This window comes from Meles meles, chromosome 20 (assembly GCF_922984935.1).
Source record: "Meles meles chromosome 20, mMelMel3.1 paternal haplotype, whole genome shotgun sequence".
NCBI classification, from domain to species: domain Eukaryota; kingdom Metazoa; phylum Chordata; class Mammalia; order Carnivora; family Mustelidae; genus Meles; species Meles meles.
This window is the reverse complement of record NC_060085.1, coordinates 43,400,706-43,424,722: the sequence shown is the minus strand read 5'-3', so window position 1 is coordinate 43,424,722 and position 24,017 is coordinate 43,400,706. Positions and strand designations below refer to the sequence as shown.

At 39.7% G+C, this 24,017-nt stretch overlaps 1 protein-coding gene across 10 annotated transcripts in view; it reads right to left on the bottom strand.

The window, feature by feature from the left end:
- CHL1 (cell adhesion molecule L1 like) overlaps positions 1-24,017 on the bottom strand; it is a 216,662-nt gene that overhangs the window by 136,821 nt on the left and 55,824 nt on the right. For 2 of the 10 annotated variants that reach the window (XM_045991781.1, XM_045991779.1), the window contains exon 2: positions 21,582-21,672. The exons of the other annotated variants lie outside the window; for them this stretch is intronic. The gene's annotated coding sequence lies outside the window, so the exon portion shown is untranslated. The remainder of the gene's footprint in view (positions 1-21,581; positions 21,673-24,017) is intronic. 10 annotated transcript variants of the gene reach the window in all.

Here is a 24,017-nt window from a genome sequence, read left to right as displayed (position 1 = left end):
GACAATATATGTAACAAATACTATATAACAAATACTATGTGCCAAGCATTGCTCTAGGAACTTTACAAGTACTTCATTTAACCTTAATAATAGCAATCCTGTAAGACAGGTACTATTAATATCTCCAAGTTTCAAATGAGATAATGTGGATACGGAGAAGATAGGTCATTTTAACAAGTCTACAGATGGTAAGTGACATACTCTGGAATTGGACCAGAGTCCATCATCTTTAACCTCCATGATGCTATAGAAGTCCTTCCCACATCACTGTACAACAGACTTTCCAGGCATGAGGTTTCCCTTGAGACTCCCATTCTTCTTGCTATCGCCTCTTATTTAAACCTCATGATCAAAGAAAATGGAGTCATCGGATTCCTTTGGTTGTACTACACCACCAACTTTATAAAACCCAACTGTCTTTTAAGCAAGCTAAACTCTGCCCTTCCCATCCCCAACTTCCCAGAAAGTCTCTGAAGAAAGGCTGTAACAATATTAATGTTTTGATGATGTCAACCTTCAGAACTCAAGATGTTTCATTCAACATATTTTCTTGAGTGTCTACGAACTATACACATCGCATATGTGTATGTTAACAAGAGTGGTGAAGGGGCAACTGGGTGGCTCAGTGTGTTAAAGCCTCTGCCTTCGGCTCAGGTCATGATTCCAGGGTCCTAGGATTGAGCCTGGCATCAGCATCGGGCTCTCTGCTCAGCAGGGAGCCTGCTTCCTTTCCTCTCTCTCTGCCTGCCTCTGCCTACTTGTAATCTCTGTCAAATAAATAAATAAAATCTTAAAAAAAAAAAGAGTGGTGAATTAAACATACATAATCTTTACCTTCACAACACTTCAGATTGGTAGGGAAAATACATTACAAAAGTAATCATGTCAATGAATATGTGATAGTTTAAGTAATTTTTTAAAAAAATGGTATAAATCGTGATTTAGATTTGGAGACTAGTAAGTCTTCAGCCCCAACTCCTCTGATTAGTAGTTTTCAGAACATAAATTACTTTCTTAAACTTTTAAATTCTCATTAAAAAAACCTACTAGAAAGGAATAATAGTGTTTTAAGGATTAAAAGAGTTAACAATCAGAATACTTACAAAATTGCCTGGCATACAATATATACACTCAACTAATAGTATCTTTATAATTGCTCACAGTGTTTATATTTTACACACCCTTCCTTTTACATAAGTTTATCTTTAAATTAGTGTTCTTTTCAGACTAAGAACTATTCTTTTGAATAATAGTAATGGCCTTTTATTCAATTACAACAAATAAAGGTTCAAATTTCCATTCAATATTTTTATGAACACATAAAAAATATTAGACTACCAATACATAAAAAATTAGACTACTGGAAAAAGGCAAACAAGGGTCCCTAAGTATCCACTGTTCCCTGTCACGACATCCTAGAAACCATCTGCTAGCTCTCTCTGCAGCAAAGTACTAAGTATTTCACTATGATGGGCAAAATTTTGTCATTCTACATAGCAACTAAAATAATTTATAAGACTTTTTTTTCACAGAGATAATTTTTTTTTCATAAACCACTGCTGTCATCAATACACAGCAATAGAAATAATACATACGTTAAAAGCACCTATAGTATAACTGGAAAATAAGAAGGATATCTGCTTCTGTCCTATACATTATGGATTTATTTTTTCAAGCTGACAGTGGATATCTGACTGGATATCTGAATATAAAGTTTAAATAACAAATCATTTTGATATAGAAAAATAAATCCATAAGATGTTAGTATGATACTAGATGATAAGTCACACAATGATTAAGAGTTTGGCCTAGCCCTACCACTCAATGGCTATGTAAACTTGGGCAGTCATTGATTCCCACACCCTCTCCAATCTAAGGGGCAGTTTCATTATTAGTAAGTGGACATAATAATTCCAACCCACAAGCTATTTAAGAATTAAACACCTACTATAAGCCTAATGCCAGGAGCCATCAAAGATACAGTGGTGAACAAGACTAGAGTCCATGCTAACAGAACTCACTGTCTACATTGCTTACTTGGAAATGGAAGATACTGTTTCTTATTTCATAAAAATGCTGAAAGCAATATGTATGGTCCACCAGAATGAAAAATGAAGACCCTGTGAAGATCACAGTGGTTTATATAAGGAAAGTGTAAGAAGTCAATATAGCATTAATATTTCTTGCATATTTTCAAATTGGGTAAATCCTCATACAAATAAAAGAAACAAGAAAAAATTGTGCATTGATTAAGGCAGAATATACCTTGTACTTCACAAACTGTGGGAAGCAATTTTCCAACTGCAGATGTCTTAAATGTCCCTGAAAATGGTCAAAATTATTCTATTTAAATTTTCAAAATCATGTTAGGAGAAACCAAACAATGTGCTGCTTACAAGAAGGGAACTATTTGGTGATGTAAATTTCAACCCAACTCACACTAGAGTAAAAAAAAATTGCAACTAACCATATAGCAGGAAATTCCAGTATAGTATTAGGGTTTAGAGGATTGTAGGTAGATTAACTTTAAAGTCACATCTTTTCTCATTTAACTTGTCTGAATAGTGGGCATATCTGTTCTGCTTAAAGATAGCCTTAGTTGGCTTAATAGTTTTGAATGTTCTAATTTGAGGATGGTTTATCTTAAGCAAACATATTTATACTGAAATAGGAATAAGTTTGAATATTAACGTGTGTGTGTGTGAATGCATAATGTTTTACAGGGATTAGAAATTGCATGTGATATCGTACTCTTTCTAGATTTGCCCTTTATGATATGGTATATATGTATACTAGCTACTCTACTAAATATACATACTATATATGTATACTATGGTATATATGTATACTAGTATATATGTATACTAGCCACATATAGTTATTTAAATTTAAATTAGTTAAAATGAAAGATAATTTAAAATTTATCTTTTCAGTCACAGTAATCACATGGAAAGTACTCAACAGCCACATGGGGCTAGAGATGAACATAATGGACAATACAGATATAGGACATTTCCATCATTGAATGAAGTTTTATTGAGTAGATCTGGTATAGACATTCATTCATTTTTACATTTATTTTTACTCATATATTTTTGTTTTTTTTTTACAAACATTTATTAAGGACCTACTATGTGCCAAGCCGTGGGCTAAACCATGATAACCAAATATAGATATTGTTCCAATTGTCATGAAACTTACATTCACATGGGATAAATAGACACTAACTAAATGTTCATGCAAATAAAGTTAAAGCTGAAAATATGATAAGTGCTAACAAGGAGAGGCAAGGGGTGTAATTTTAGAGGGAGAAGACTGATCTACCTAGGAAAGATGTCTCTAGTGAAGTTACCGTTGACATGAGATATAGGATGTGCAGGAGCTGGTTCAGCAAAGAGGGAAGAAAGTGTAGTGAACAGACAGATGATCACGTGCAAAGGCTCTGTGGTTGGGAGGGCCTGGAGAGTGTGAGGGAAAAAAGGTCAGGGTATGGGAACTGGTAAAGAGAGGGGAATTTGGTCAAAGTTGATCCTGGTCCGAATTACTGACACCTTGTAAACCATATAAAGAGCTTGTTTTTACCCAAAAAGAAATAGAAAGTAATTTTAATCAGAAAGGTGGTGTGATCTAATTTGTGTTTCAGAAAGACTCTCTGGGTACAGTATGGAGAACTACCATATGGGCAAGAGTAGTAAAGAGTAGTTAGGAGACACATCCAGGCATGTTACCATCTCTCCACCTTGCCACCTCTAGTTTAAAGATAGGCAGGAAGATTATAATTTTACAACAAAAAGCATCCATATTAATATGGCTAAATTTTTAAAGGAGTTATTATGATAGAAAACAAACTTGACCTCAAACTTATGGACATGATAATTTCATAACATATGTGATTTTTTTTTTTTCTATCCACAGAAGCAACAGGAGAAGGAACAGACAGGGAAGAATGTGAATATGCTGAATTTAGCTCCAAGCTAAATTGATCACACTTAATGGTAAAACAATAAAAGTCTAAAGAATCCAGCTCCTGAATAACATTAAAGGAGATAATAGGGGTGCCTGGGTGGTTCAGTCTGCTAAGTGTCTGACTCTTGGTTTCTGGTCAGGTCGTGATCTCAGGGTTGTGAGACGGAGCTCTGTTGCTCCCCGCTCAGCACAGAGTCTCCTTGGGATTCTTTCCCTCTTCCTCTCCCTCTCTCCACCCTCTGTCCAACAAGTAATAAAATATTTTTTTTTTTTAAAAAGGAGATAACAGAGGCGAAGGGGGAAATAATTCAGTTTGGGAATGGTAATTTCCTCTAGGGAATTAAAGAGCTTAAATACCTGTGTAGAAGACAACTAAACTAAAAACACATTTGTTCAGGCTCCTTAGACAAGAAATTCTCTGTTGGCCAGGGTGGTGCAAAGTAACCACTTTCAGAGGGTGCAGTAATATGCTCAAAGGAGGGGCAAACTCTTATTTTTGGCCATGAAAAATCCACTGAGCAAATTCTAGCTATTTTATACCCAGTCAAAAACAAAACTAACAGAAAACAATGAACTCCTTGCTGTTGCTAGAATATATGCTAAGTTCCTGCTTTCCTACAGGCTTTGTAGCTGCTGTTCCCTTCGCTTGAGTGGCTCCTTCCCAGATCTTCACAGAGCTGCCCGTCATTCAAATCTCTGATCCAAGGTCACCACTTCCACGAGCCTTTCCTTGGCTAGCCTGTCTAACAATGGCCCATGTCCTCACCTGACACCTGTCACCTGACACTTTATTACCTCTTTATTGGCTGGGCTGTTTGTTACCTCCCGATATTAGACTACAACTCCTCTAAAGACAGAAATTTGTCTTACTTACCTCTATATCCCCAGCACCAAATGTCTGGCAATTACTGGAGTTCAGAAAGTAATAGGTGTAACAATGACTAAATGAATGATAGGACAGATCAGCTTGGGAGTAGAAGCCCAGCAGTCAGTCATCTTTGGAACTTAAGCCACAAAATGTGTTGACTGCTGCTTTTGAACTATTTCAGTATAAACTCTTACCTGATCTTGTAATTTGTTTCCACAATGTAAACAACTCTGTTGTCTTTCTAGTTATGAGACCTAAAGTCCTCTTTTGCTTAGGGCTACTTGACATTGAACGTGTCATGGCTAACGCACTAACTTACCACATAAACTACACGAGGGAAGAATCTATGTCCAATTCATCTTCCGTATTTCCACAGAACCAAAAAAATAGTGCCATGTAACAAAAGAAGCCTGTGCTCTTGAAATGTTTCTGAGAGGAAAGAGGAAAAGGACAATGGAAGAAGGCTTGAAATTTATGAACTAGAAATGTACACATTACTAAACCCAGGACTTGGAAGAAGATCATAAAGTCCATTCAGAAATGACAAAGAACAGTGTGTGGATAAGAAGAAAAATAAACAAAATTATGAGTTGGAAATATGTCTGTCAGTACTCCTAAGACTTGAAGAGTAAAGAATCTGTGCAAATTCTGCAAAGAACAACGTAATAAGAGAATTATAGTAACAACTATAACAGAAATGTGGACACACTCTGAGACTTTCAAAAGCGTAAGTAATTCCCCCAATATTTTTAATATTGCATACATGTGCTTGTATAATGAAAACATGTTTTAAGTAACAGTAGCAATATTATGGTAAAGCATAAAAACAATGAAAATTTAAACGTAATTAATGGATATAAGAATTCCCTGTATTCATAGCAATTGGTAAAATTATTTACATGCACGCTCTTTAAGAGTATAAAAATTTCACTTCCCCAATTCTGTTGAAATCCTGCTACATTGCAGAAAACATCTACCATATGACTTCAGTCAGCAGATATCAAAACAGGGTTTTATCACAATGCTATTTTTAATAGCTAGAGATATGACTACCAAATAGAATTGTCACAAAAACATGATCTCCACTTAACATGAAAGATGACTTTTCATAAGAAGGCTTCAAACACAGCACGCATATTAAAAGGAAGAAGCAGGATGCGTGCTCAATGCACAATACTCCTCCCCACATTCATCAATGTTCACTTTGATTTCCCTTTCCTCTCTCCACTGCTCCTCTGAATCTATTTGTCAGATAACCATATCGCATGTTTCCTGATTTCCACAGCTTAGCATGAATATATCAGCTTTTGTAGCTCTGCATCTCTGGCTTCAATGGATGCCAATGTCCATTCAAAATTAAAAATCTTGACAGTTTTTCTCTAGCCTCACAAATTCCCTTCATTTCATCTTATGAGAATTTCCCATGTGGTAAATGTATCAAGCAGGTTTCTGCAATCTCCCTGACAACCTCTCTGCCTAGGACCGGCTAGAAATAATCAGTGGGCACAAGGGTCAACATTCAGGGAAAATAAAATAGGAGGCCTCATGGAGTTCTCCAATCCCGCTGAAATTGGTTGATCAAGGATCCTCGCCTCAGGTAAAGCATTAGCCTGAAATGATTTCCCTTTTCTCGTCAAACGTGGCTTTCAACACTCTTTTGCCAAATTCGCCTTTCCCATCCTTCTGTGATATCTTGTCATTCCATAAGCCTCGTGTCACTTTTTATCACTAAAATTTAGGCTAATTCAAAATGCTCTCTCCTTCCTCATTTCTGCCCAGAACTAAGGCTGGATGGAATTTATTAAATGAGGAGAAGAATGCAGTCTCTTATTTTATTCTTCCTCTTTCTGTAGCATCTTGGAATTATAACCATCACTTCTAGCCTGATTGTCTATTGGGTTGGCCCCTGCACCAGCCCCAGGCACTTTCACCTCCATCCCCTCCCACCCCATTTCCACCCCTCACTCCTGATCCCAGAATGATCTCAAAGCGTCCCAGAGTGTCATAGCACTCTTAGCAACACCCTAGGGTGAGGCACCCACAAGAAGAGCTCACAACCAGCTACTTACTCCGGGGTCTAGTTGATCTACAGGACCTTCATGCACCCCTGCTGGATCCAAAGGTCAAAGTATGAGCTGCTCCACTGGCCCATCCTATGACCACTTCCCAGATATCTCCTGCCCTGCCCACAGCCACACAGCCACAGGCCAGGAAATCCACCAGTGATTCAGGGAACACATTACCAGGGTCCCATCTCTCAGGCACACCAACCTGTTCAAAGAATCAAGCCAGACCCCTTCACCTGGCTTCGCATAAGGAAAGGTGCTACAGAGGGGGGCCTCTTACCACAAACAATGCATAATTTGCACAATTTCAGAGAGCCACTTTCATCTCCCTGCCTCCAAATTTTTGTGTACACAAGCAGGGCAGCTGGTAATGCTGGGGAACTCTGACTTCTTTGGGCTCTTAGGAAGCTTCTGAGGAAAATTCTGGCTCTAAGAGTTTATTTCTCTCTTTACTAAGATTTTGTTCCTCTCTTACTAAAGATTAACTGGTTTCTATGTTTTGAGCTGTGAACTCTAATTACCAACTTGGGATCCACAACAAAAATGTGAAGTCCCACTCAACATCCTTTTATAGGATTTTGCATATTATGTAAAGAGAAGAGATTTTACAGATCATGGTTTTAGTTTTAATTTTCTTCTCACAAAATAGTAACAAAAAATTCTCATAATTTTAAGGTAATATCAGCTACTAGAAACATCTCAGTACCAAAAATTTCTTAAGGAGGGCATCCAGCATTAAGGAGAAGTAAACAGGAACTAAAATATGAACACAAAATAGAGGAAAATGAATAACCCCAACCTTCCCTAAGGCCTAAATCACCTCCCAGTGGTTAATTTATAGATCTTATGCAAAAGAAGTTGCTACCAGGGCAAGGAAAGAAATTCTCATTATATTCGGTGCCCAGAGATCACCAGGGAAATAATGGCAAGATGGTCCTTCTCGGCATAATTTCAAAAAGAGATCTTGCTGCCAAGTAAAACTTCCTTAACCAAAATGGTATCTCTTAGCTGTTCAGTTCGTCAATAGGCACGTCTTTACATCCTGCTGTATACAGCGAAGGAGCACAAAATAGAGCAGAGTCCTTACTATATGTTGGAAGTAACAGATGAATGAATGCAAGGAACTAGATGCTCCAATATGAAAAGGAATGAGGACAAATTATGCCGGTAAATGCTTCAGGGATGCTCACATGGGCTCTGTGATTGGCTAGCTCCCAGCAGACTCACTTCCTACCATTTCAAGTAGGGGAAGGCTGAGATCCTCCTCTGGATGTCTCAGTCCGTTCAGGCTGCTACAACAGAGTATCACAGAGTGGGTGGCTTATAAGCAATAGAAAGGTACTTCTCACAGTTCCAGAGGCTGAGCAGCCCAAGATCAAGACATGAGCAGATGAAGAGCCTGGTGGGAACCAGCTTCCTGGTTCACAGTTAGCTGTCTTTTTGCTGGGTCCTCCCACAGCAGTCGCTCTTGAATGTCTTTCTTATAAGGACACTCATCTCATTCAAGGGGGCTTGCCACTTAGGACTGAACCACCTCCCAAAGTGTCCACCTCCAAATACTATCAACATATGAGTTTAGTGGGTGGGGGGCTCAAATAATCATTCTACATCACTGGATCCTAAGAGAGTCAGGGAACAACTCTGATTAGTAACTATTGTTTTAATACCTATTGCTGTTATGATGGGAATAAGTAACTCTGTGTTATGATGTGAATAAACTTTGGAGGTGTTGTCTTGGAGATTTAGAACACATCCATGCCCACCTCTGATAGGTTAAAGAATCCACAACCAGCTCACATGTGTTCGAAGACTATCCCATTTGCTCTTACCTTATTGTTCTAAATGAAAATAAAACTTGATCCCATCCTAAGCTCCTGATGCAGCAACCACACGGTCTCTATCAGATAGGTTGCCACTGAGGGCCAGTAGCACATACCACCCTGAAATGTACCATGCTGGCATGTGGATTAATCTGAGTCAAACACCATGAAGACCCAGCAGCCTCAGGAAGAGTTTTTGTTTTTGTTTTTTGTCTGTCCCTTAACTGCCTAAAATGATTTTTTCTTTTTTTCTTAAGATTGTATTTATTCATTTGAGAAAGAGGGAGAGAGAGTGAGCACAAAGGGGCAAGGGTAGGATAGAGGGAGAGGGAGAAGCAGGGCTCAATCCCAGGACCCTGAGATCATGACCTAAGCCGAAGGCAGAGGCTTAAACCACTGAGCCACCCAGGCACCCCATGCCTCAAAGAATTTAGATAGAGGGTTTGTACCAGGAAGAGAGAGTTATTGTCAGAGAAACTTTCAATATCAGAAAGACTAACATGCATGACAGGGCAAACATCTATTTACCAAACGTGTGCTCTTCTCATTTTCCTGTGAATTGTCTTCCTCCCCTTTGAAGCCCAGAACCCGACCCACTCTCAACTCAGGATGGTATACAAGCCTCAATTGTCTGACTGCCTGTGAGTCTCATATTTGTCCATGGGGCTCCCATTTGTATGAAGTTAAATTTGTTTTTCTCCTGTTAATCTATCTTAGCTCAACTTATTAGACCAGCCAAAGAACCTAGAAGAAAAGAAAGGAAAAGTTTTCAGCTCCTATACCACAAAGCAAGCTTCCATCCTGAGGTTACTGGCACCAAAGCCAGAGCTTAATGTTTTTACAAATAAAGAAAAAACAGTTGCGATGCCAACCTGTACCCTGAAGAAAGGGATTAGTTCCACAATCACCATCAACCACCAGGCATCCCAAAGAAATGTACAATCTAAGTAAAAATAGCATGACTGCTAGGCAGATAAAGCTTCAAGGTCAGCCCCTACCCCTCCTCATTAGATTGCTAACACTGAACCTTCCCCCCAAGTAGAAATTCCAAAGCTGCCCCTGGTAAAGACCCAGCTCCATTTGTCCTCGCTGGTGTCATTGCTAAAGGTGCCCATCAGCGCCACCTATAGGTTCAAAGGGGCAGAGGCTTAAGCAGAGCCTGCTTTCCTATCGCTGGCACAGCTCTTGGTACCAAGTCCTGATTGGGCTACCTAATTCTTCAAACTGAGCTGCCCGGCTAGCTCAGTCGGTAGAGCATGAGACTCTTAATTCTTCAAACTGGAAGAAAGAAGGATCTTTCCCTAAGCATTTATACTTGACCAAGGGTACTCTACATCACAGTTGGCCATGATTACTGAACTTAGCAGATTTTACAGACCTTTTCACAACTGCCCTTAAGAATATGATCTGCTCCTACCAGTCAAGCTACACAGACCCAGAACCACCACCCCCCGCCCACTTCAAATACCCACTGGTTTCATTTCTTTTTCTCTGCATGGAGTTGTTTGTTTTTCTTAGAAGGCATATTATTTTGATCAAGTTTCAAGAGATTTCAAGGACCTTGAATCCTGAGGAGAAATCTTCCATTCTAGAAGACTCCTAGAATGCTGATCCAAACTTACCACCTCTCACTTGGTTCCATTCCTATCTTACAGCAACCATCAAGTTTTAAAAACCTTACAATCCCACCTCATTTAACCTTCTGCATGGGGCGCCTGGATGGCTCAGTGAGTGAAGCCTCTGCCTTCAGCTCAGGTCATGATCCCAGGGTTCTGGGATCGAGCCCCACGTCAGGCTCTCTGCTCAGCAGGGAGCCTGTTTCCTCCTCTCCCTCTGCCTGTCAAATAAATAAATAAATAAATCTTTAAAAAAAAACAAAAAAACCTTCTGCTTCACTGTGAATACTTACAAGATTCTGGCATTACATTTCCCATACCTCCCCCAACAGATGTTGAATGAGTCTGAGCACAATATATTATTGTATGGAATTCTAGAAACATCCAGACACAGGCCCCCATACTCTTCCCACCACATATCATCATTCTTCTGGGCTTGCATCAGGTCAGTCAGATTTGCATTTCAACTCAGAAATACAGTACCTTTTGATAAAAGAAGTTAGGTGAAGTTCAATTCCTTATCTAGAGAATGAAAACAATAAAAAAAAGGACAATTCTTCGGTGACCAGTGATGTAAAAATATCATAGCAAATATTAACTGAGTGATATTACATAAATGTTAGAGAAAACTTTTATTGAATCCTTACAGTGTGTTGCATTAATGGGTATTATCTGATTTAATCTCATAAGAAACTATCAGGGAAATATCGCCACTGTCTCAATGTTACAGATGAGGTTAGTGAGACATGGAAATGTTAACCTATATGGTCAAGTTCACACAACTAGCAAGTATGGGAGACAGAACATAAACTTCAGCAGGCTACTCTCTTAGCTAGTTTGCCAAACCACCGGTCAATTAAATAATGGTGTGTTATGCAAATAAGAAATCAACACAGTTCCTGGCACAAGGTAAATGAACCCAGGAAATGGATGTCTTAGAGGCAGCAGTCAGAGTAGTCACAGTAAACATTAGGCATGATGCTTCCATTAAACACCATAATGCCATTAAGTGGTAAATTTACTAAATAACAACTATGGAAGGTGTATTTCCCTGTAGTTCCTTCCCAAAACCCAAACTCAAGACTTTTCAAAGTGCTCAGGATTGCTGACCAGGAAGCAATAACTAGAAAGGAATGTTTACATGGAGATGTAGATGTATAATTCACATAGCGCTCTGCTCTTTTATGCAAATGGTCCTGTAAGAAAAGAGACAGAAGTTCTTTGTTTTCCAGAATGACACATTTTTCCTACAACCCCAAGACTATATTATTAATCAGAATGTCCTTTGTTAAAAGGATTATTCATTCTGAGAGTCAAATAATGAGCATTGACTTTGAGTCTCCCAAAAAGCCCCCAAGTCTGAATCTCAAAGACAGGAAGTGAGAATTTACCTTGGCAATCTTAATGTATGGCACATAGTAGGTCCACAACATACATCTATATCATGCAGAAATGATACAGGACAGGAACATTTTGTTAGTCTAATAGTCATGCGTTATTAAAGATGTAAATTGCCAGCAAGTATTCTCATTGTTGTTCCATTCGAGTTATTATGTTCAAAACTACTTCTCCCTTTCTATTTCTATTTATTTGAAAAACTATACATTCTTATTACTTCTGAGTTCTTTTTTCTCCTGCAATACAAATAGGAGCTCTACAAGTTCATTTTCAGAATGATTCCCAAGGTATAGTAAAGAGCAATAAAGGCAGGGGTTATGAACGGTATCATTTACTGTGTGGGCTTGTTTTAAAAGTGCATAAAGAAATAATTCACATGTCCTATTCATGTGGCCAAGAATTTAGCACCATTTGAATAGAGTACATAAAAAGAGTCATTCAACTCATTTAACTACTAACTGGTTATCCTTATAGTAAGGTCTGAATGACAGAGCTAGAGCAAAGCACCCACGGGAAAAAAACCAAAATAAAAAACTGTGGGGCATTTTTGCAAGTCTGTCCTACACAGTGATAGTGCAGCCTAGTGATTCTATCTATCTTAGATAAGACGATTGTTGGAAAGGAACACATAAGAAAAGCTCACTTTTTCCAAATCAATATTAGCACTTTGTGCTACCCCTATCTGGCACTGCACATGGACCCATTCAAACGGTGTGCTTCACACAATTACGTGTAGCTACGAACAAATCATTAAAATCACTCTTTTGACATCCCCTAAGCCATCACACATGTGGCGCACATTCTCTATGTTCCAAGAACTGCAAAAATTCAAAAGATGCAGAAAAGCAAATACGTGCATAAATCAAAAATGTCATATAATTCTCATCTTTGAGAAAATGGACTCGATAAACCAATTATGGGAGTAAATCTTAGCTAGACAGAAAAACAAATATATAGGTATGTGAGAGATTTGGAGCCGTGACAAATCCACGCTGGAAACAAGGGACCTCTCATGATGTTCTGTGTAGCACATCTTATTATTGGAGGTTTCCAGTAATAAATGAACGTTTCCTTCCTCTAACATTATTCTTCCTTAAGAGAAAACAAAATAACAAACAAGAAAGATGACACAGGGGGCACCTGGGTGGCTCAGCAGGTTTAAGCCTCTGCCTTCGGCTCAGGTCATGATCCCAGGGTCCTGGGATCAAGCCCCACATCGGGCTCTCTGCTCGACGGGAAGCCTGCTTCCCCCCTCTCTCTCTGCCTACCTCTCTGCCTACTTGTGATCTCTGTCTGTCAAATAAATAAATTAAAAAAAAAAAAAGAAAGATGACACAGTGGTACAGAGAAGTAGCTGGCAAAATTCAGAACCATCATGGTATAAATGAGAAATTTTCAGTTAACTGTTCAGCAAGTCTATTACCTTTTTTTTTCCTTTATTAACTACTCCAAGAGCCATAACCTCTTAATGCATCAATACCACCCTGGGGATGAGTCTGAATTAGCTCTTTCAGATGGCTAGAAGTTCATGTGATGAATCACTATTAGTCTCCGGGCACTAGAGTGGACAGAAGCAGGTTAATGGAGCAGCTCATTTCTGTTCTAAGGAGCATAGGTCCCGGAGCTTCTGGATTCTGCTCGGGAGCAACTCATTTAGATGGACATCTACAAAAAAATCTAGTCTCCAAACTTCCTTCACTTTGCATGGCATGTATACTATCTTCACGTCTTGATCATCCTGAAGTCCACAGGGACGGCCAGTCTTTAAATATCTAACTGAGATCGTTACAAAGCTGTCTTTAAGGATGACAACTGACAGTAGTTCACCTGGTAGCTGAATGAGTAGAAGGCACCTCCACAGACCCTAGAACCAAAGGTGACAAACTGCACATAGGTGCCTTTTGTTCAGCTTGCACACTGGCTTTTATGGAGCCTTAAATTAGCTCCTCTCCTTTCCCTTCCCTTTCCCTTCCTTTTCCTCTCCTCTCCTTTTCTTTCCTTCCTTTTTTTAAGTTTGTTTGTTTGTTTGTTTGTTTGAAGAAATCTATACACTCAACGTGGGGCTTGAACTCATGACAGTGAGACTGAGTCACATGCTCTTCCGACTGAGCCAGCCAAGCGTTCCATTAGCTTCCATTTCTTTCTTACTTTCTTTCCTTCCTACCTCCCTCCTTTTCTTTCTTTTCTTCCTTTCCTTCCCTTCCTCCATTTCTTTCCTTCCTTCTTCTTCCTTTCTTTTCCTACCTCCCTTTCTATCTGCCTTTTCCTTCCCTCCTTCTTTTTTTTTTTTTTTTTTTTTTTTAAGAGAGAGAGAAAGGGGCACCTGGGTGGCTCAGTAGGTTGAGTCTCTGCCTTCGGCTCAGGTCATGATCTCAGGGTCCTGGGATTGAGCCCCACATCAGGCTCTCTGCTCAGCAGGGAGCTTGCTTCCCTCTTTCTCTGCCTGCCTCTCTGCCTACTTGTGATCTCTGTCAAATAAATAAATAAAAACTTAAAAAAAAAAGACAGACGTAAAAAAAAATACTAAAGATTGAATTATAGTAAAACAATAATTGTTCTTCACAATTATTATTTTATTCAAAATTATTTCTTCTTATAAATACTGATTTAGCTCCTTTACAGCCAACCTTTAACTTCGTGACTTATATTCTATTGATCGTGTTTCAAATTTGACAGATATATTAAAAATCAAAGGGCCACAGAGTTTTAAGGATGGAATGTTTCTTCAGTATCATTTAGCTCCAAATCATATATTTTACAAGTAAGAAATCAATAAATTTGTGACCTTTTGAAGGCACTCATGTAGTGAATATGAAATCCAAGGATGGAATGTGATTTTTTTATCCTCAGTTCAATGCTTAATTTTAGCAGTAACTGGCTTTTCCTATCACATGATGCTTCATGAAGGAAAAATAATACCATTTTCTGAATATTGTATTCTTCCTCCTCTTTCTTTTTCCCTCCTTCTCTCTCTCTTTCTTTTCTTATTCCCTCCCTACTTACTTTCCTCTCCTTCCTCTTTCTCCCTGCTTCTCTTCCTCCTTCCTTCGTTAAGACCCAATAGTTCCCCTGAAGGTAAAAATTATGTAAACATCATGCTCAACAGACAGTGTTTCAGTGGACAGCTGCACTGAGTAATTGTGTAGACAATTTTCTCTTCATTATGCTTATATTATGCAATATTGGACTTTCTTTTTGTACAATGATCAAAGGTAAAAACATAGAATGTGCCCTTGTCCAGCTATCTGGGAGGCACAACTAAGTGACCAAACCATTGTGGGATTTAACAGCTTAGCTCGTCATTCATATGATTCTCATTTACTTCTGAAAAACAAATTAAGTATAATTAATTTAATAAGTAAAAAGTGGGGCAGACAGAAAGGCTTCTCAAACTGTCTCAAACTCAAGAAAACCCAGGCTGACTTCCAATAAACTGGTGGTTGCAGAGCCGCTGCTGTCTCATAGAAAAGTCTGAGAAGAATAACTTAATTTAAAAACCATTTTGGCTTTCTTAATCTTATTTGTTTCTTATTGCTCTTCTCCCTTACTTTATTAGTAATGAAGTTTATAGGAAAATAAGAGTTTCTCCTTCCATGAAAAGGCTTTAAGCAGATTTTTTTCTTCCCACTTATGCATGGGATTTCTGAGCATTTAGAACGAGTTTCACGAATGACAGCCAGCTGTGTCTATGAGGTGACTTTTTAAAATGATCTACCTGGGACTGTTCGGTAAGCTACAGTAGTCTGCAGTATCCACGTATGTACAGATCTCTGCTATCATACTGGCAATGGAATGGGATTTAAGAAGTTAGCGTGAACGTTCAAGGTACAGTGACTTTGGAGGCAAAACAAGATTTTACTAAGTTCCTGCCATCTCCTTAAATAACAAACCTACATTATAGCAAATATTATGTTTGGGAGGTAGTGATCCTCAAGTGCTCAGTAACGTGCAAATGCTTTAAAATTTAAGATCTGAATGGTCATATACTTGCCTTGATAGGTCATAATGCCTTGATAGGGACATGTCTTCTTTTAAGAATGTAAAGGTAGGGGCACCTGGGTGGCTCAGTGGGTTAACGCCTCTGCCTTTAGCTCAGGTCATGGTCCCAGGGTCCTGGGATCCAGCCCCGCGTTGGGCTCTCTGCTCAGTGGGGAGCCTGCTTCCTCCTCTCTCTCTGCCTGCCTCTCTGCCTACTTGTGATCTCTCTTTCTCTGTCAAATAAATAAAGAAAATTTAAAAAAAAAAATCTCCCAACAGGGGCGCCTGGGTGGCTCAGTGGGTTAAAGCCTCTGCCTTTGGCTCAGGTCATGATCCCAGGGTCCTGGGATCCAGTCCCGCGTTGGGCTCTCTGCTCAGTGGGGAGCCTGCTTCCTCCTCTCTCTCTGCCTGACTATGATCTCTGTCTGTCAAATAAATAAATAAGATCTTTAAAGAATGTAAAGGTAGGGGGCACCTGGGTGGCTTAGTGGGTTAAAGCCTCTGCCTCAGCTCAGGTCATGATCTCAGAGTCCGAGGATGGAGCCCCTTATAGGGCTCTCTGCTCAGCAGGGAGCCTGCTTCTCCCCCCTGTCTCTCTGCTTACTTGTGATCTCTGTCTGTCAAATAAATAAATAAATAAAATCTTAAAAAAAAAAAAAGAAAGAATGTAAAGGCAGATGGCCATTTTTCAATATTTCAAAAACGTGCTCTTTATACTTTGTTGTTGGTCTGCTGTACTGAATGTACTGAATGAACCTATGCAAAAACAGCCATGCTAAAATTTTAGCATACAGATGAATCCCTACAGTCCTGGCCCCCACTGTCAGAAATTCTAATTCAGGAGGTACAGTGGGGGGTCCAGGAATCTGCATATGTAATTAACATCCAAATCATTCTTTTACTTACTCAGTTATTCCTTTAGTAAACTCATTGTGACAAATATTATGCTGTGTGTTAAGTCTTATAAATATAGTGGTGAAAAAAAAGTCCCTGCTTTTATAAACTGTTTTAATCCATAAATAAAAATATGTAAAATATAGATAGTGATAAGAACTAGGACTGGAAATCTATTCTAGCAGAGCAACAGCAAGCAAAGGTGAATGAGAGAACATGGTGGGGTAGGGGGTGGTACTCAGGCAGGGCCTCTCAGAGAAGATGCTGCTGATATTAAGTGACTCAGAGACGAAACCTGGAGAAACACTCCCTTTACACAGGCTAAGGAAAAATACAATCTGTGCCAAGCTTGAACTTGGTGTCAAATATTTCATATTTTCACATTTCCTACTTCTCTTGGTACCTAGCAGTTCTCTCCTACGTCCCTGGAATTCCTGTCCTCGCCCCCTTCCCTGCCCCCCCCTCCATAACACACATAACACAAATCACACATTATTAGAAAGCTGTTGCCAAAAGTTTAAAATAAAGAAGGTTTTGGCATAAGTGTACTATGAAAAAGAAAGAGTTTGTTAACAATGTGATGAAATTGCCAAAAATTTGGTGATCCTAGGTAAAAGGAGTATGGTACCTAGAACCCAGGATATGATTGTTACACTTATTTTATTCCACTCAGGAAACCTCTCCTAAGTTGTACCCAGGTCTAAGTGCTTGGATTTAAAACTGATTCAGACCAAGTGAGCTTATTCAGAGGCAAGCTCCCAAGACTGGAGGTGGGACTAGCACTAAATCACAGAGAGAAAAGTTAAAAGAGCTAGGGAGGTTTCTGTCTTCCTGGAAACAGATGACGCAAGTAAGACAGAAAACCTCTTTTCAAACATCTGAAGGTCATAGGGAAAGGATGAGATTTTGTTGTCTGTAGTCTCACAAGGCAAAAGGAAGAGAAAGAGATGCAAATTCCTAACCCCAGGTTTGCAATTATAAGAAACATAAACTCAAAAGCCTCAGGAGAAAGACGCCACCCTTATTGGAGAAGGGGAAGTAGAGGTTGGTGACCACACACCGGGTGGCGGTATGAAGGTTGTCAAGACCCAGGTGCACGGTGGCACTGAAGGACCGCAGAGGCCTGCTACGAGAACCTGTGACGCACGATTCATGTTCCATGACTCATAATAGAAAGACTGACTGCCCCTTTGAAACAATACTCCCTCTCACTCTCCCAGGCCTCTGGAACCAGAAGTGACGTTGGTGCTGCCTGGACAGTCAGCTGCGTGGGAAGAAGTCAGTGGCAGGTGGCCTTTCCAAGGGCCCTGCTGTCCTTTCTGCGCTTGATCCCTCCTGGGGCGGCTGCCCCCTTCTAGCATTCCTAGTCATCTCCCAAGAGGCCCCCATCGATCTGTCCACTCACCCCTAGAACAAGCTGCTTCTTTCCGAGGCTCTTGGTGTTCCCCAAAACTATCTTTTCCAAGATGAGATAGCAGAACTAATGAAACAACAAGTTCAATGTTTCTCAATCCCTTCGAATGATATGCTCATGATATGTTCCATAAACATGCCTTACTTGTGTGTATTTTTAGCTGACTTTCCTACTTAAATAAAAATATCTTCAGATAGTATGTTCTCTCACAACTATAAGTGGGAAATCATCACTATGTTACGTGAAAATAAACACAATGAAACCTAACTAATTTAAGTTTTAAAGAGACATTGTGACCAGAGGACTCCCAGATTTTGAGATCTGGACTCTCTTCATGAAAAGATACAGCAAAATGTTAAAAATGTATAAAACCATGGGAGCACAAAACTAGCCTTTGACTTAAACTGAAATACCAGAAAAAAATATAAATGAAATAAATGTTTGCTTTACACTAAGTCTATTATTTAATGATATTCAATCGTAGATACCTCTGATCACCTTAGATCCCATCAGTGGTATCTATCCCATAATTTCGGATATACTGAAGTGATCAAAGATAATGTCCCCATGTTAAGAGGGACACAAAGCCTCAGGACACTGAAGCTACCCAGTAGGCAAAACCTCAAGGAAAAATAAACTAGAGAATGGCAGACACCATGGAAAATCCACAGAGACATCTTTAATCACCTATATCCTAGGCCCCCCTTGAAACAGAATTTCCATGTAGGGACCACCACAGAGATAAGCAGGACTCACTTCTGACTCCTAATGCAGTTCCCATTCACCTAGATTCCAGGGCAGTGATACAAGGTTGCCCAGCTCAAACAATTCACTCATTCAGTTATCCAAAAAAATATACTCAGCAATGACTGTGTACCATGTGCTGTTCTAGATACTGGAAACACAAAACCAAAAAAACAGACAAGGTTCCTGCCCTGACCTCCATAATTACATTGGGTCATGGGGGCAAGACAGCTAGTACAAATAAGCCAAGGTTTCTCAACCTCAGCATGATGGACATTTTGGGAAGGATCATGCCTTTTTTGTAGGAGGAGGTCCTGTGCACAGAAAACAGGACTCTAATCACTAGATATCAGTAGGAACCGTCCCATTCCCCACCCCAGCTGTGACAACCAAAAATGTTCTCTAGATATTACTAAATGTCCCTGATGGACAAAATCGCCCTTGGTTGAAAACCACTGCTGTGAGGCCTTCTTCCCTACATCCAAAGCCAAAGTGCTGCACTGTGCAGCTGGAGGGAGGACCGCTCACTGTGAGTAATCCCCCAGAGTCGTGAAACAACCATACATCCGTCAGAAGGAGCAGCTCCGCCTTGCTGTGCTACGGCTGGAATTACATGCTCCGGTGGGAGACACGCTGATGTGGAAGCTGAACAAAAAACGAGGGTAGAGAATACTGATCAAAGTTCCACTGCATTTTTAATTGCATTCATGAATACTGCTTCTCCTTCGTGGGTTCTTCTCTCCGTCATGCAAACACAGACACACACAGAGGTCTGGAACCCTGTTCCTTTGTTCAACATGTCTTTACTTCTAAGCAGCAGCCCAAAGAAAGCAATGAGGCAAAAGCATTATTGAAGAATGGTTGCTGTGTCATTCTAGATAATTCACCGATCTTCTGGAAATGAGAACACGAATCTCTAGAATTTTGAAAGTTGTGAATGTTTCAGTAGACAAAGGAAGAAATCTCCTTGGTCCACAGACACCTTTTTTTTTTTTTTTAAAAGATTTTATTTATTTATTCAACAGAGAGAGATCACAAGTAGGCAGAGAGGCAGGCAGAGAGAGAGAGAGGAGGAAGCAGGCTCCCTGCCAAGGAGAGAGCCCGATGCAGGGCTCGATCCCATGACCCTGGGATCATGACCTGAGCTAAAGGCAGAGGCTTTAACCCTCTGAGCCACCCAGGTGTCCCCACAGACACCTTTTTTAGACATTTGAACAGACTCATGCTTCCCAACCCTCACAGTCCAAAAGAATCACAGGTGTACCTTGAACAGAGTAACCACCACCATCACCCCCCGCCACCACCACCACCACAAAATAGCTATCTGGGCTCCAGCTACAGCTTTTTAAGATCGTCCCAGAGAACCTTAGATCTGAAAAGTGCCACAGGTGATTATTTCAGGCAGTCAAAGCTGAGAACTATTTTTCTAAGTTGTCGAGAAACACTGTGGAAAAATCATGCAGGAAAATATGGCCTAAGGGTCACCTGGGGGCTCAGTCAATTAAGTGTCTCCCTTTGGCTCGGGTCATGATCCTGGGGTCCTGGGATCAAGCTCTGTGTTGGCCTCCCAGCTCAGCAGGGAGCCTGCTTCTCTCTCTGCCTGCCAAACCCCCTGCCTGTGCCCTCTCTGTCTCTCTCTGAGCCAAATAAATATATAAAATCTTTAAAAAAAAAAAAGAAAGAAAAAGAAAAAGAAAGAAAAGACGGCTTGCAGCACATGTATAGTCCCTTTATCTCTGCATCTTCCAGACTGCAAAGACCATGTTGCTTCCACCACACTTTGACACTTGCCCAAATAAATGAAAACCCTTAGCATTTATTTAGACTTCTTCCAGACAGGATACCAAGATAGTGTATACACACACACACACACACACACACACATACACACCCCACCAGTTACCAAACACAAAGATGGTATGGTGCTCATCTGTGCTCCTCTATGACCTAGAAGTTACTGAATTTCAAGGGCCACTTGAATGACCCCACATTCTAAATCAATGTGGTATAAACCATGACCACTGAAAATGTCTGAAAATGTTTTCACAACTGTAAGAAACTCTAGGAAATCTTCCCTGCTGCCTTTGAATCATAACAACCGGAACTGTAGTCTTTTCAGTGGATAAAGAAAGAATTTTTTAAACTATACACAATTAACTAAGTCACAACAAGTAGTTCAAAACATCCTTTTTCCCAGAAAACAACTGCTTTTTGAGACCGTAATTATAGTAGGAAGCCAGTGAGAAGGTTAAGAATGAAAGGGTCTATGAATAGCATTCTGAAAGGAAAAAATAAATTCTGGTAAAATTTCAGAGGGCAGAAATGGGCCCCAAAGGGCAGACCCATTGTAGCCAGAGATGGCAGTAGGCAGATCTTGGTGCATGAACAGAAAGAAGGGCAGAAACAATTAAAAATACAAGTCTAACTTCTTTGCATGTTCTATACAGCCCTGCATGGTGTGGTGCCCACCACTTGCTCAGGCCTCTTTCCTTCCAGCTCCCTGTGTTCCAGCTATAGTTGTCATTCTCAAGACCCTAGAGAAGGCCTATCCCTTTCTCCACTCAGACTTCAGAGCTCAACCTCTCCCAGCTCTGACAGCTCTCAGCCCCCTTTATGTCCTCAGAGAGAGGCCTCCTCACGAGCTGGGGCAGGGATTGTCACAAGTCACCACAGCAGGCTGGTTTCCCTGAGAAGCAGACCCCGGTCTGTTAATGAGGGATTGGAGATCAAAGATGGGGAATGGATAGGAAGGAAGGTGAACTGGATAAAAGGGAGACGTACAGCTGTAATACAGAGTCGAGAGAGGTCTCAGCCTACCTTACAGGGAGTTCTGGGATGGGCATGATCCTTACAGCCGTCCTGAGTTGGGACTCTATCCCTCCACACCAGACCTTAGATGTGGGCTTCCCTGGAAAGGAGACATGACCTTGAACAAGGGAGTACTCTCTTCACTGGAGGCAACCTGATGGGTTGGGAGGTGACATGTCCGGAACAGCTGCTGGCAGCGCTCCAAGCAGGATGGGGACAGCTGGTTCTCAAAGACTGATCGGGACAGGACATTACAGAGTCTACCACTGTGACTTTATCTCACTGTCCCTCCATTTTCTCATTTGTAAAATGGGGATGATACTCACAACCTCAAGAGGTATACAATATCCAGCATGATGCCTGGCTCAATGTAAAGTTCTCAAAAAATGTTAAAATTGCATTGATACTTAATCTGTTCAGGAAAGGATATGGATACAATTTTGATCAAAGAGCATTTTTTTTCAAGACTATTCCTCCCTTTCTCCCTTCATCCATTCACTCACCTGATAATTACTGAACACCTACTAGGTGGTAGGGATTTTCTAATACCTGAAGAAAAATGTTACAAGTTTTTGTCTAAATTGAGCTTACAGTTTAGTAAGGGGAAGAGAGAAAATAAGCATGTAAATAGAAAAGTAATAAGACTGTTGGGAGTATTAAATGTTAACTGAAGGATGAAGAAATGTGTTTCTTAAGATACTGTATTATTGGATTTCATTAGTGGGTCACAAAAATCCAAAACAAACTAACTTCATTAAGCAGAATTTATTGGCCTACAAACAAAAACTAGAGGAAAAGCAGAGGGAGAAATAGCCCCACGGACCTCTGGATTCTGGAACCCAAACACCATCAAAGCTATCTTGCTTTACTTTGTTTCTGTCTTGCTTCTATGCAGCATCATTTGCTGTGACCAGCTGTTACTCCAGCTTGAGTTTACTAAATCTCCAGTGAAAAACTCCTCAGAACCAAATTTGCATTACCTGTCCCACCTCTAGAGCTTTGGGGCTATGGGAACATGCCTGCCTCATAATTTGATATATATACCCCCTTATGACCAGGGCAATAATGGCAATGTTAGTAATAACTACGGAGCTTTTACCATGTATAAAATTTAATACAGTTAAATAATTTATCTACTAAAAAACAAACTCTGAGTATTATCATCTCCTCTTTACTGATGAAAAAACTAAGGCTTGAGGAGATTAACTTGCAAGAGCACCCATTAATAGTATATATACTGAAGGTCAAATTCAAGCCCACTTAAATCAGATCTCCAAACCACACACTCATAACCACTAGATAATTAGGCCATACTAATGGTGGTTACTATATAGTTATATCATAATAACTATAATTATTTCATTACCTTAATTAATCCATGCTAATCGGTCTTCCATCCAACATGAAGGCATGATTAATTGGGCACTCAAAAATGAAAAGCATATCCATACAGAGGCTGACTAAATGGGAAATATTGTAAGAAAAAATAGCAAGGGAAATCAACGTGAAATACTATTTAATGCTACAATCCTTGAAACCAATCAGATAATGATTGACCAGTTTAACCAGACCTAATTCATGTCGGGGTTTGCATGCTTTCTTTCAGTTGAGTGGGGTCTAGAGTACATTTGAGAACCTGTGAGGCACTGTGAAGTGTGTACTAGTCCAAAAGTTGGGAGGAAGAAAATGAAATTCCCATTCAATAAATATGCAATTGACCTTGAGTGGGTCCACATCTCCGTTTTCTAACCTGCAGTGTGGTGACAGGAGCACTTAGTCTACCTAGTTAATTCATGTAATACGTATCCCTTAAGGGCAAAGATACAGATAAACATGAAAGCACTTAGACTATGAATCAAGCAAAACAAAGCAGTGAGGTTTTAAAATACCAAATAGAAAAAAATACATATCTGTATTCTTTCTTCATCTGTGACGCTACAAAAAAGATTAAACATTTAACAAAATATGGTCCATAGTAAACTTCACAAAGCTGAAACGACTGTAATTTAAGTGTAAAGACGTCCCAATCAAAACAAGTATTTACATATTTAAATAACTAACAAGGTATAAAATAAATCATTTCCTCCTTTCTGGATTTAGAAATGTTATAAAATTTGATTTTGACCAAAATAACTTTAGAAGAATTCTTATGTATTTAACAAGGGATGTAGAAAACACTTTCTTAGTGGTCTTTCTAGATGTAATGGTTGAAAAGTTTGGCTTGAAACCTCATTTTTTATATTTTATTTTACAGTCCTTAGATTTCAATTCCTAACTCAGCTTGATATTTTTAGTTGGAAAACTAAATTCATTTTAAATAGGACTGTAAAATTGTGACAATTACAGAGGGAATGATTTGAGAAACCAGCCATAATGGGAAATTAAATGTCCCACCGAAACACTTTAAAGGCCTTTTAGCAGAAGAAATGTGTGCTATAATATTTA